This window comes from Primulina tabacum, chromosome 8, assembly GCF_025594145.1.
Source record: "Primulina tabacum isolate GXHZ01 chromosome 8, ASM2559414v2, whole genome shotgun sequence".
Lineage (NCBI taxonomy): Eukaryota > Viridiplantae > Streptophyta > Magnoliopsida > Lamiales > Gesneriaceae > Primulina > Primulina tabacum.
In genome coordinates, this window is record NC_134557.1 from 15,628,020 (window position 1) to 15,639,215 (window position 11,196).

The following is an 11,196-nucleotide window of genomic DNA, read 5'->3' on the forward strand; positions in this document are numbered from 1 at the left end:
AATCTTGGTATCCGCTTAACTCTTAAAGTTTTTCTTATCCGTACAAACTCAATAATCAACAATCACATGTTTCATGGAATGTTTTGGTCATAAAGAAAAATTTATTATGATCGTTTATATAAGTAATTCAAATGTTTATTGTCATATTCCATTTTGGAAAAAAGACAAATAACACATGACATCTAGTACTATTTATGTTATGATCTCAATACGATTGGATTATAGCCGTTGGAATCTGAACGTTGCAATCTCTCTATATACGGCCGAATTCAAGAAACAAAATACTCTCTACATACTCTGCCAATTGCATATATCTGTTATACGAGATTCAAGCTCCACTGATATATTATCAAGCACACGCTTCAAGCTTTGTCTGATTTCAATAACAAAATATTTATTATTATAATGTGACTTTCGTAACCGATGGAAATAGTCTTTATATGTAGATTTATTCAAAAATGTTTAAGTTGTGTATTAAGAATTTCAATAAGGCAGTTGGTAAATCCTGCTAAAATAAACAGTTGCAATCTTTTTAATTATCAATGTCTTTTAGTGAAATCTTTCTGGAAACAAAAAAGAGAAAAAGCAGAAGGAATTTGTCCTTCAAACTTCCATAAACAAGTCTCCGTGCAATTATATTTATGCATTTCATTCGTTTTTGTTGTCTAATTGTTTCTGGTATGATGATATTGAGAGCCTTGGTTCACTAAGTTCAATTATAATTTTTTTGCACTGATTATTCAAGTTGTCTACTGCATTCAAAAGATCGAGATTTAAACTTACTGCTAACACCAGTTGAGATTCATTCAACTCACAAGAAGAAAATTTTGTGAGATATTTATTCATCTTATCTAAACACATCCACCGATTATAACAAATGGTATTAGAACGGGTTTATCTCGATCTCTGAATAGTCAATATCTATGGCATCATTGAGCAAGATTCCGGTGTTCTCCAAGGAAGAATTCGATGATTTGAATAACAAAATGCAAGATCGCCTTGCAGCTAAACATGATGATATGTCTTATGTTATTACTAATTGACTGAAGGAGATCATGAAAATAAATCCGATGTTTCCTTTACTCGTGGAGAACCTTAGATTATTTAAAAAAACCCAATGTGAATAGACTTCAGAAGACAAGAAAAAGGCAAATTTTAACAATGTAGCCTATGACATTCTGTATAAAACTCTTGATAAGATTACATTAAGTAAAATCAAAATGTGTTCCACGACCAAAGAAATATAGAAAATGTAAACTCAATTGTGTGAAGTAAATGATCAAACAAAAAATAACAAACTCAATGTAGCTATGCAAAAATTCAAAAAATTGAAGACGAAGCCAGAAGAATCTTCAAATGACTTCGATGAAAGATTTAGTAGCGTAGTAATTGAATTGGTTCCTCTTGGCAAGGAATACACCAATCGAGAAATTGCCCTTAAAGTCATGAGATAACTGCCCAAAGAATGAGATGTAAAAACCATCGCAACGAGAGAATACAAGGATTTGAAAGAGTGGAACTTCAGGATATGTTTGTAGGTTTGAAAATGACATTTATAACATGATCAAGTAATATGATATTAATAAGCTACTGTGGTTGATCATATACTATTGTGATTGATGAAACGATCCATAATGCTTATAGACTAGTGTGATGGGCCGTACGATCCATTTTTATAATCGTGATTGGCCAATAGATTCGGTGGGGTTTCTATATTTTAGGTATTAACCACCATATTCATTCATCAACAAGATCATTTTATCATATAACTTGCTTTCATTTTTGTGAGGCTTGGGGCCGAAGAGGGCGCAGGGGGGGGGGGGGGGGGGGGGGGGGGGGGGGGGGGTGGTGGTGGTGATCGTCGATGTCATGAGGTTGCACGGACAATGAGCGGCTCCTGGCAGGCTTTTAGGTGGAGGGAACATGAATAAACCAATCTTACACCGGAAGGAAAGGGATCCCAAAACTGTTCAGATATGGAACTATGCAGTTGAAGATGACTTAAAAGATTTGATATGTATTACTCATATCAAGAAGGTGCATCTTATTTTCGGTAGCTCATCACATAAGAACTCCAAAGTTAAGCGTGCTTGACTTGGGAAAATTTTGGGATGGGTGACCCCTGGGAAGTTTCTTAGGATGCGTGTGAGTGAGAACATAAGCACGCTGGAAAGACTCTTCTTGGTAGAGTGAGGACATTCGTCGAATCTGGGGCGTCACAATTGGTATCAGAGCCGACCTCTCCTAGTATGGTGTGGTTCGGGGACGAACCAAGCGGAAGCTGGTGGGCATGTGAGGCTCAGGGCCGAAGAGGGCGGGGGGTGATCGCCAGTACCATGAGATTGCACGGACAATGAGTGGCTCCTGGCAGGCTTCTAGGCGGAGGGAACATGAATGAACCAATCTTACACTGGAAAGAAAGGGATCCCAAAACTGTTCAGGTATGGGACTGTGAAGTTGAGAAGGGCTTAAAATATATGATATGTCGTCGAATCTGGGGTCATGCATACCATTTACTTGCAAGATGTATTTCTATCAATATAACAATGATAGTTGTACTATGAATCTTTATAGAAATGCATAATACAAGTACATAAATCTTCAAATAACATGAATCATTTGCAAATCATGATGAAATTCATATTATGCTCATATATTACATCAGAGAATAAACTCAACTTACTCTCAAAGCTTCACAACAGTTGTTGGAATGATTTGCTTGATCCTAGGCTATAGAAATTATACTAGCATCAATTAATATTGTCATTTCCATGTAATCTTAAAAACTACCCTTAATAGTGTTTAGTGGGGGGGGTGTTGAATAAAAACTAACAATTTTCACAACATTTTCGATTTATGAGTCAGTTTAGTGATAAACTGATACTCGGGAATCTTGTAAGTCGATATCAATCAGTTAACAATAAAAGTGGGAAAATAAACTGACTGATAGATAAAATAAAATTGAAATAAGAGAACACAAGATTTTATGGATGTTCGGATATTTCATGCACTCCTACGTCACCCCTTCTATCACAAAGATAGGATATTCACTAAAAGACTTTGATCGATACAAAAAGTTGTACAGACCTACTTCAGTTTTGGACTTAACAATGCCAAACTGAAACTCTTAGTTATGAACTAGTTTACAGTACTCAACAGAACTAAAATAATTTAGCACAACTGATCTCTTAAAGATCAAGTATTAAAACAGTAACAGTTTATGCTTGTAAGCTCGAAGTATAGCCTTGAATGCTATGAATGTATACAATAATCGTGAGCTTTGAAATATGTAAATATTTCAGCAGTGTAACAGCTTAGTTGGTATTCTGATTTTTGTAACTGTAACTCTTTCTCAGCTGCTCTTCTCTGCTATTTATAGGCTTTGTCTCCAACGGTAATATTAAATGCGATTTGAAACTTGAAGGATCGAGTGTGCTAGTGCCTTCGAAGGCATTTCAAACACTACATTCTCCAATGAGCTGCAATAGCTCGTGTTCTAAGAATGTTAACACCGGTGAATTAAATCGAGTTTGGTTTTAAAACCAAGCAGAAGAAATTCGAAGTAATTCTTCGTGAAGAAGACTGTTATATTAGAAAACATTTTAACTTACGTAAACTGAATAACTGAAAAAAAGTAGATTAGTTTTTGCATTCATCAGTTCAGTTATGGTGTCAACTGAACTAACGGATACTTTAACTGATTCAAACAGTTTGAAAACAGTAGTTAATCAATTAAATACACAAGATATGTTTACGGATGTTCAGAGACTTCAACTGCTCCTACGTCACCCCTTCTACCACCTCGGTTAAGATCCACTAGAAGACTTTGATTTATACAACTTCTTGTACAAATCACTCAGCTTAGGACTTACCCACAACCTAACTGAACTCCTAGTCTAGACTGAAGGCAGCACCTTCCAGCCAACACTTATTTTACGTCTATGTTAGAAAGACTACATACACAAGTTTAACGTCTTTGTGCAAGACTGTATTTGGGTGGTGGTGAAAGTGTTTGTGTGTGAGAACTGAACAAATATGTTCTCACACATTGAGGGAAATGAGCTTCTAATCTAAGCTGATATGACTGTGAAGAGTTTCCTCTGGGCTGATTGCTTCCGAAAGCTTATGTGCAATGTGAGTGCCCTTTCTTTTCTCTCATATTTTTGTTGAAGCTTCTTGTCTCTGTATGTTGTGTCTTTACTGATCTTCTCTTTATATAGACGGGAAAACTGATCGTACAGTGGACTCAATTATTGTATCTGTTGCATCTTGAATTTGTTTCTTGGAATTTGTGTCTCGACTTTCCGATTGTCCTTCTGAAACGTTTTGTCTTTAATGCTCTGATGAAACGTCCATTATTGTCCTTTGACTGGACAATTAATTTGTACCTTTGTGTATAGCTAGAATCCTCATAAAGAGTTTGTCTTCATCTACAACTGAAAGATTCTGACTGATGCTTCGAACTAGTCAGCTGTACTGATCTTCAGTTGGGCTGCTGAAATCAGTTGACTCGTCAGTTGAACTGATTTCATTCTCGTTAAGTTGAATTGATCAGCTGGGTTTCTTTATCAGTTGAACACTCATTCGGCTGGCTAGGCTTCTGAGGTTCTCCTGCTGAACCACCTATCAACTGGACAATCATCTGGACTGCTCAATTGATGTAACAGTTAGACTGATTCAGTTTGTGCGATCAGTTGAGTCCTCAATTTGCGATGTAAACAACTCGTGACTGATCCTAGCTTCTGCACACTAAGGTAGATTATTAGTAACACAAATTAACAAGTTTTGTTAACATCAAAATCAAGATTGCGAACTTGAAAAGTTCCAACAATCTCCCCCTTTTTGATGATTACAAAACTTGAGCAGTTAAGCACAATATATTCAGTTTAAGGGTTAGTACATTCAAACATCGTTAAAAGATCCCCATCAAGAACTAAATTAAAGAAGTTTGGAAAACCATTTAGAGATAGAGGATAAAGAAAAACTCCTCCTCCAAAACTGAATTGAAAACCTCTTTGAAAAATAAACAGAATTAAGAAAACACTTTTCAGTTGATGAAAAAGGAAGAATTCTTCTCAACAACTGAAATTTAAAAACTGATTAAAAAACAATTTTTCAGTTTGAAGGTAAAAGAAAAACTCCTCCTCAGAGACTGATTAAAAGCTCGTATTTGAAAAATACTTATCAAATCATTCATCCAGAGGTTATAATCATTCAAGCATCGTAGACAAGAAATCTGAAAATATCCATTCAGTCACAACGAAACACAGCTGAATAAACATGATGTTTATTTAAATAGATTTCATTGTATTTACATATGAGTACATACATCAGTTGAAAAAGAAAATATTGCTACAACAATAGCATATTTTAAACAACATCAGATATAAGTCAGTTTATGTAACAGAACTGGATATACCATCAACTGGTTGCTTGATTGCTTGAAATGCTGCATCAGTGATGAGTTCAATTTGCTAGAGAAACGAGTTAAACTGCTTTGAACTTGACCCATGTGCTTACCCAACTGGTCGAGCAGACTCTGACTAGGCTCACGTGGAATTCAGCTGGTGATTAAATCGACCAACATCCCAACATGGATGAGTTTCGTCTGAAGAACAGCTGATCTGGTAGGCTTGCAACTGAAATCTTGTTCATTGAGCAATTTAGTTGTGCATCTTTGCAGATGATTCTCAGTCCCCTGCAGGCTGATTAAAACCCCAAAGCTAAGAATCTAGAGAAGTGGCTACAACGCTAGATGCAAACCAAATCTCTAACTCTTTGCTAAAGAGCAACATATAAATATTTTCAAATAATTTTGAAAATTGTATGAAATACTTTTAAATAGCTTTTAATACCATTTTAAAGTAATAAATTTTAAAACACAGTTTTTTTCAAATATTCTTCTTAGAACAACTAGCTCTGATACCAACTGAAAGATCGAGTGTGCTAGTGCCTTCGAAGGCATTTCAAACACTACATTCTCCAATGAGCTGCAATAGCTCGTGTTCTAAGAATGTTAATACTGATGAATTAAATCGAGTTTGGTTTCAAAACCAAACGGAAGAAACTCGAAGTAATCCTTCGTGAAGAAGACTGTTATATTATAAAACATTTTAACTCATGTAAACTAAATAACTGAAAAAGGGTAGATTATTTTTTGCGTTCATCAGTTCAGTTATGGTGACAACTGAACTGACGGATACTCTAACTGATCCAAACAGTTTGAAAACAGCTGTTAATCAGTTAAATACATAAGATATGTTTATGGATGTTCAGAGACTTCAACTGCTTCTACGTTACCCCTCTACCACCTCGGGTATGATCCACTAGAAGAATTTGATTTATACAATTACTTGTACAAACCACTCAGCTTAGGACTTACCTACTGCCTAACTGAACTTCTAGTCTAGACTGAAGGCGGCACCTTCCAGCCAACACTTATTTTAAGTCTATGTGAGAAAGACTACATACACAAGTTTAACGTCTTTGTGCAAGACTGTATTTGAGTGGTGGTGAGAGTGTTTATGTGTGTGAGAACTGAACAAATATGTTCTCACACACTGAGAGAAATAAGCTTATAATTTAAGATGATATGATTGTGAAGAGGTCCCTCTGGGCAGACTGCTTCTGAAATCTGATGTGCAATGTGCGTGCCCTTTCTTTTCTCTCGTATTTTCGTTGAAGCTTCTTTTCTCTGTATGTTGAGTCTTCACTGATCTTCTCTTTATATAGGCGGGAAAACTGATCGTACAGTGGACTCAATTTGTATCTGTTGCATCTTGAATTCGTTTCTTGGATTTTGTGTCTCGACTTTCCGACTGTCCTTCTGATACGTTTTGTCTTTAATGCTCTGATGCAACGTCCATTATTGTCCTTTGACTGAACAATTACTTTGTACCTTTGTGTATAGCTTGAATCCTCATAAAGAGTTTGTCTTCATCTACAACTGAAAGATTCTAACTGATGCTTCGAACTAGTCAGCTGAACTGATCTTCAGTTGGGCTGGTGAAATCAATTGACTCGTCAGTTGAACTGATTTCACTCTCGTTCAGTTGAACTGATCAGCTGGGTTTCTTCATCAGTTGAACACTCGTTTGGCTGGCCAGGCTTATGAGGTTCTCCTGCTGAACCACCTATCAACTGGACAATCAGCTGAACTGCTCAACTGACGTAACAGTTAGACTGATTCAGTTTGTGTGATCAGTTGAGTCTCAGTTTGCGATGTAAACATCCCGTGACTGATCCTAGCTTCTGTACACTAAGGTAGATTATTAGTAACACAAATTAAAAAGTTATGTTAACATCAAAATCAAGATTGCGAACTTGAAAAGTTTCAACAAAACTCTCTATCCGTTGTTTTCCACGTCAACATTCTTCTGACAGTCGTACACTGCAACTTTTCTGAAATGCGGCGATCCCACTACTAGTTGTAGTCAGCTTTTGTCAGTTGAATGTCATTTTCCTTAACTGACGACATGTACTACTGAAAGATCAGCTGATAGAATGCAGCTAATAAGCTCACAACTGTTTGAAGTAACTGATCAGTTCCAACTGATCAGTAAGTTGTCTACGTAGTTCAGTTTGCTAGTCCAGTTGCCTTAAATCTGCGTACAAATCTTCACTTAAGGGCAACCGATAATTTGCGTATTTTAGATCAGTTTCTATCAGTCTTCTTAATTAGTTAGTTCAATCTATTAAATGATCAGTTTGTCAAACTTCCGAAATTCAGTTTCCAAAAATTTCATCCTTTTTTGTGTTTGACAAAATTTAGAAAATATGAACTGATCAACTGAACTCATTGTAGATAAAATAACTTTTTATTAACAACTCTTTCAATGTACAGATTCGTACAAAGAATGAAGGAATAAAAGAATATTCTAACTGACTAAAATAATCTTCAAAATCTGCCAAATATCTTATATTTCTTATCGATCAGTTTGTTGTAGATTCTCTCTTTGTTGATTGCTCCTGCTGATCTTTTCCTTCTTCTTTCCCTTTTTGTCAAACCCATCAACCTTCTTGGATAGCATACGAACATCCAATGAGAGGTTTGATACTGCATTCATCAGGATTTCTTGCATCAAATCCATTCTTTTTGAGACAGTGTTTTCCAAGAATTCAAGACGTCTTGAGAACAAGGCTTGAGTTTGGAAATGCGCTTCAGCTGACATTCTGTCTTTCGAAGTTCTTCCATTTGAAAAAATAGTGAAGATACATCGTTTGTGAATTTGCTGTAGTCTTCCCATAGTGTTCTCCTTTGCAGAGTCGAGCTTCATAGTGTGCAAAAATAGGGTTGACTTGATGTCTGAAATGGAAGTCATTACACCGACAAGGTTGGTCAGAATAGCCTTAATTTCTTCGAACATTGATTCAGTTTCAACTGATATACCAGGAGACATGGCTCTAGAGGTTTCTGGTTCCTGGTCCATGTTTTCTTGATTAAAGATCACCAAGGCCCTGTCGTTTGTTCAGTTTGTAGACTGACCATTTCTGAAGTATCGTCTGGTATAACTTCCTGCTGAAGCTGTGGAGGAGAAGAGAGATTCGGAGCAGCAGTAGAACTTGAAGGCACAATTTTTGGTTGATCAGCTGAATCAGCAATTGGTTCTTCCGTCGGTTGATCAGCTGATTCAGAAATTGGTTCTTCAGTGGTTTGAACAACTGAAACTGAGGTTGGCTTTTCAGCTGGCACCTCTTTAGATTGTACCAAGTGCAGCTGAGCCTCTTCAGTTACTATGAGAATGATTTGTTCAGTCATGGTAGATGACTGAACTGGCTCTTCAGTTTCTGTGAAAACTGCCTGTTCAGTCGTGGCAGTCGACTTATAGAGCCTAAAATCAGTACACGTAAAACCCATTCATTTATTTAAAGTGTTAAACAATTTATTTAAATTTAAAACGATTTTGGTGGTGCGTGATTCATGAATTTGCATTATTTTAAATTATTTATGTTTATGTGATGGACGTTAAAATATTTTCTTGAGTTTCATGTTCCAGGCGATTATTCGATACGAGATCGAGGAAAAGAGACCGACGACGATTTTGACGATTTTAAAATGTGGTATTTTATTTTAAGTTAGGAATGTGACATTTTAAATGATTTATTTAATTTTAAGAAATTTAAAAACCTAATTTAATTATCAGGTGATTTTATGATTTTAAACTTTTAAAGATTTGTCACTTGTGCATTTTATTTTAAACTAAGATATTTATTAAAGTTAGTAGGGGGTTAGCATTTTAATTAAAATTTTTTATTTAGCATGTTAATTGGGTAATTAAGCTATTTTATACCCATAATTATATTAAAACTCACACACACATTCACGTTTACACGCACACACATTTCATCACCTTCTCATTTTATTTTTTTAAAGAAAATTAGGGTTCTTATCACTAGAAGCGAAATTAGGGTTCTTATCACTATAAACAGCTGCCCTTTCCTCTTCATTTTTCCAGCAATTCTCGTCCAATTTTCTTCAAGAAAAATCGTGCCACGTTAGTCCCGGATCAACCCTCGCACCTTCCCCGCTTCGGTATCGTCATTTCAGAATTTTTAAAGATCAAAGGCATGTATATTCTATTGCTTCTGCATCGATCTCGTTATATTATGTGTTGTGATGTTTATTATGTGTGAATATCCATGTATGTTGTGAAAAAGTTTGAGCAAAAATGTTTGAAATGATTTTTGAATCAAAATTTTTAGATCTAAAAACGTGTCTGCTGTCATTTTGATTAATGTGAAAATTTTGTCGGTTTTCTGGAAGGGTTTTCAAAATTTAAAATGTAGTAATTTTGGATACCTTCGATTTGACAGTAAATTCGTAATTTTTGGACAAGAAACGAGTGAGTTATGATCGTTTTTGTGGGACTGCTCAAACTGCGATTTATTGCAAATGCGTTCTTGACGTGTTCTTGAAGTTTATTAGTTGCAGGCTTCGTTGGGGACCGTTGGGTGATCGTTACTGCGTTTAGGTATTTTGAGTATGAGGTTGGGTGATTTTTGGTGCTTCGTTTCGTGTCGATAGGCACTTGGTTGCATTAGAATTCGTAGGAAACGTTTGGTGTCAATATGTTGTGTTCACGGGTTGGGTTGTGTTGTCCGTTGTGCGTTGTTGTTTTGAGGCATCGTGTGACTTTGAATCATCACCATAGCGTCCTAGGATGAGCCTTGTTGCATCGATTCGAGTCGTTTGAGCTTGACTTTTAAAATTGCCTCAAAATGTGTTCTTTTGGTTGGTTGTGCGCAGGGTTAGCGCCACAACCATTACAAGAAAAATACAAATCAACAACACTCATACGACAACGGTTTTAATAATATTAAAACCGTTGTGTTTTTTCTTTTAACAACGGTTTTAACAAAAACCGTTGTCGTAGCCTAAAAAACCCGCTGATAGACAACGGTTTTTGTTAAAACCATTGTCGTAGCCTAAAAAACCCGTTGATAGACAACGGTTTTTAAAACAACGTTTTTTTCAAAAATCGTTGTCTATATAAGATTCTGTCAAGGGTCAAAGATAACGGTTTGTGTAAACCGTTGTCTTTCGGATGGTTTTTTAACTACGACAACGGTTTTTTAAAACGTTGTCGTTTTTTAGTGTTTTATTTGGTTAACGACAACGGTTTTTGAAAAAACGTTGTCGTAGTTTCTAATTTTTTTAAAAAAAATCGGCTAAATTCAGCGACGGTTTAAGAAAAGCCGTCGATAATTTAAAAGCCGCGACGGTTTTAAAAAAAGCGTCGCTATATTTAGTGACGGTTGTCTAAATATCCGTCGCAAAGTTAAATTAGCGACGGTTCATGAAACCGTCGCATTGTTAAATTCGTGACGTTTTAAAAAAAACACGTCGCTTCATTTAGCGACACTTTCAATAAAATCGTCGCAATTTTAAATTAGCGACGAAACAATTGTCGCTAATTTAAAATTTGCGACGTTTATATATAAAACCGTCGTTCAAAGCGACGGTTTTAGCTGAACCGTCGCTCATAGCGACGGTTTTATTATATCCTTTGTTTTTAGCGACGTTTTATTCAAAAACCGTCGCTAATAGCAAATTGCCTATAAATATTCGCATCCTTAGTCATTTTTTCCCACAACAAATTCTTCTCTCTTCAACTATTTTCAATTCTTGTTTAAAAAAAAATATTTTCAATTCTAAGTGTAAGATTATAAATATTATTAATTTAGTAAGATTGTAAG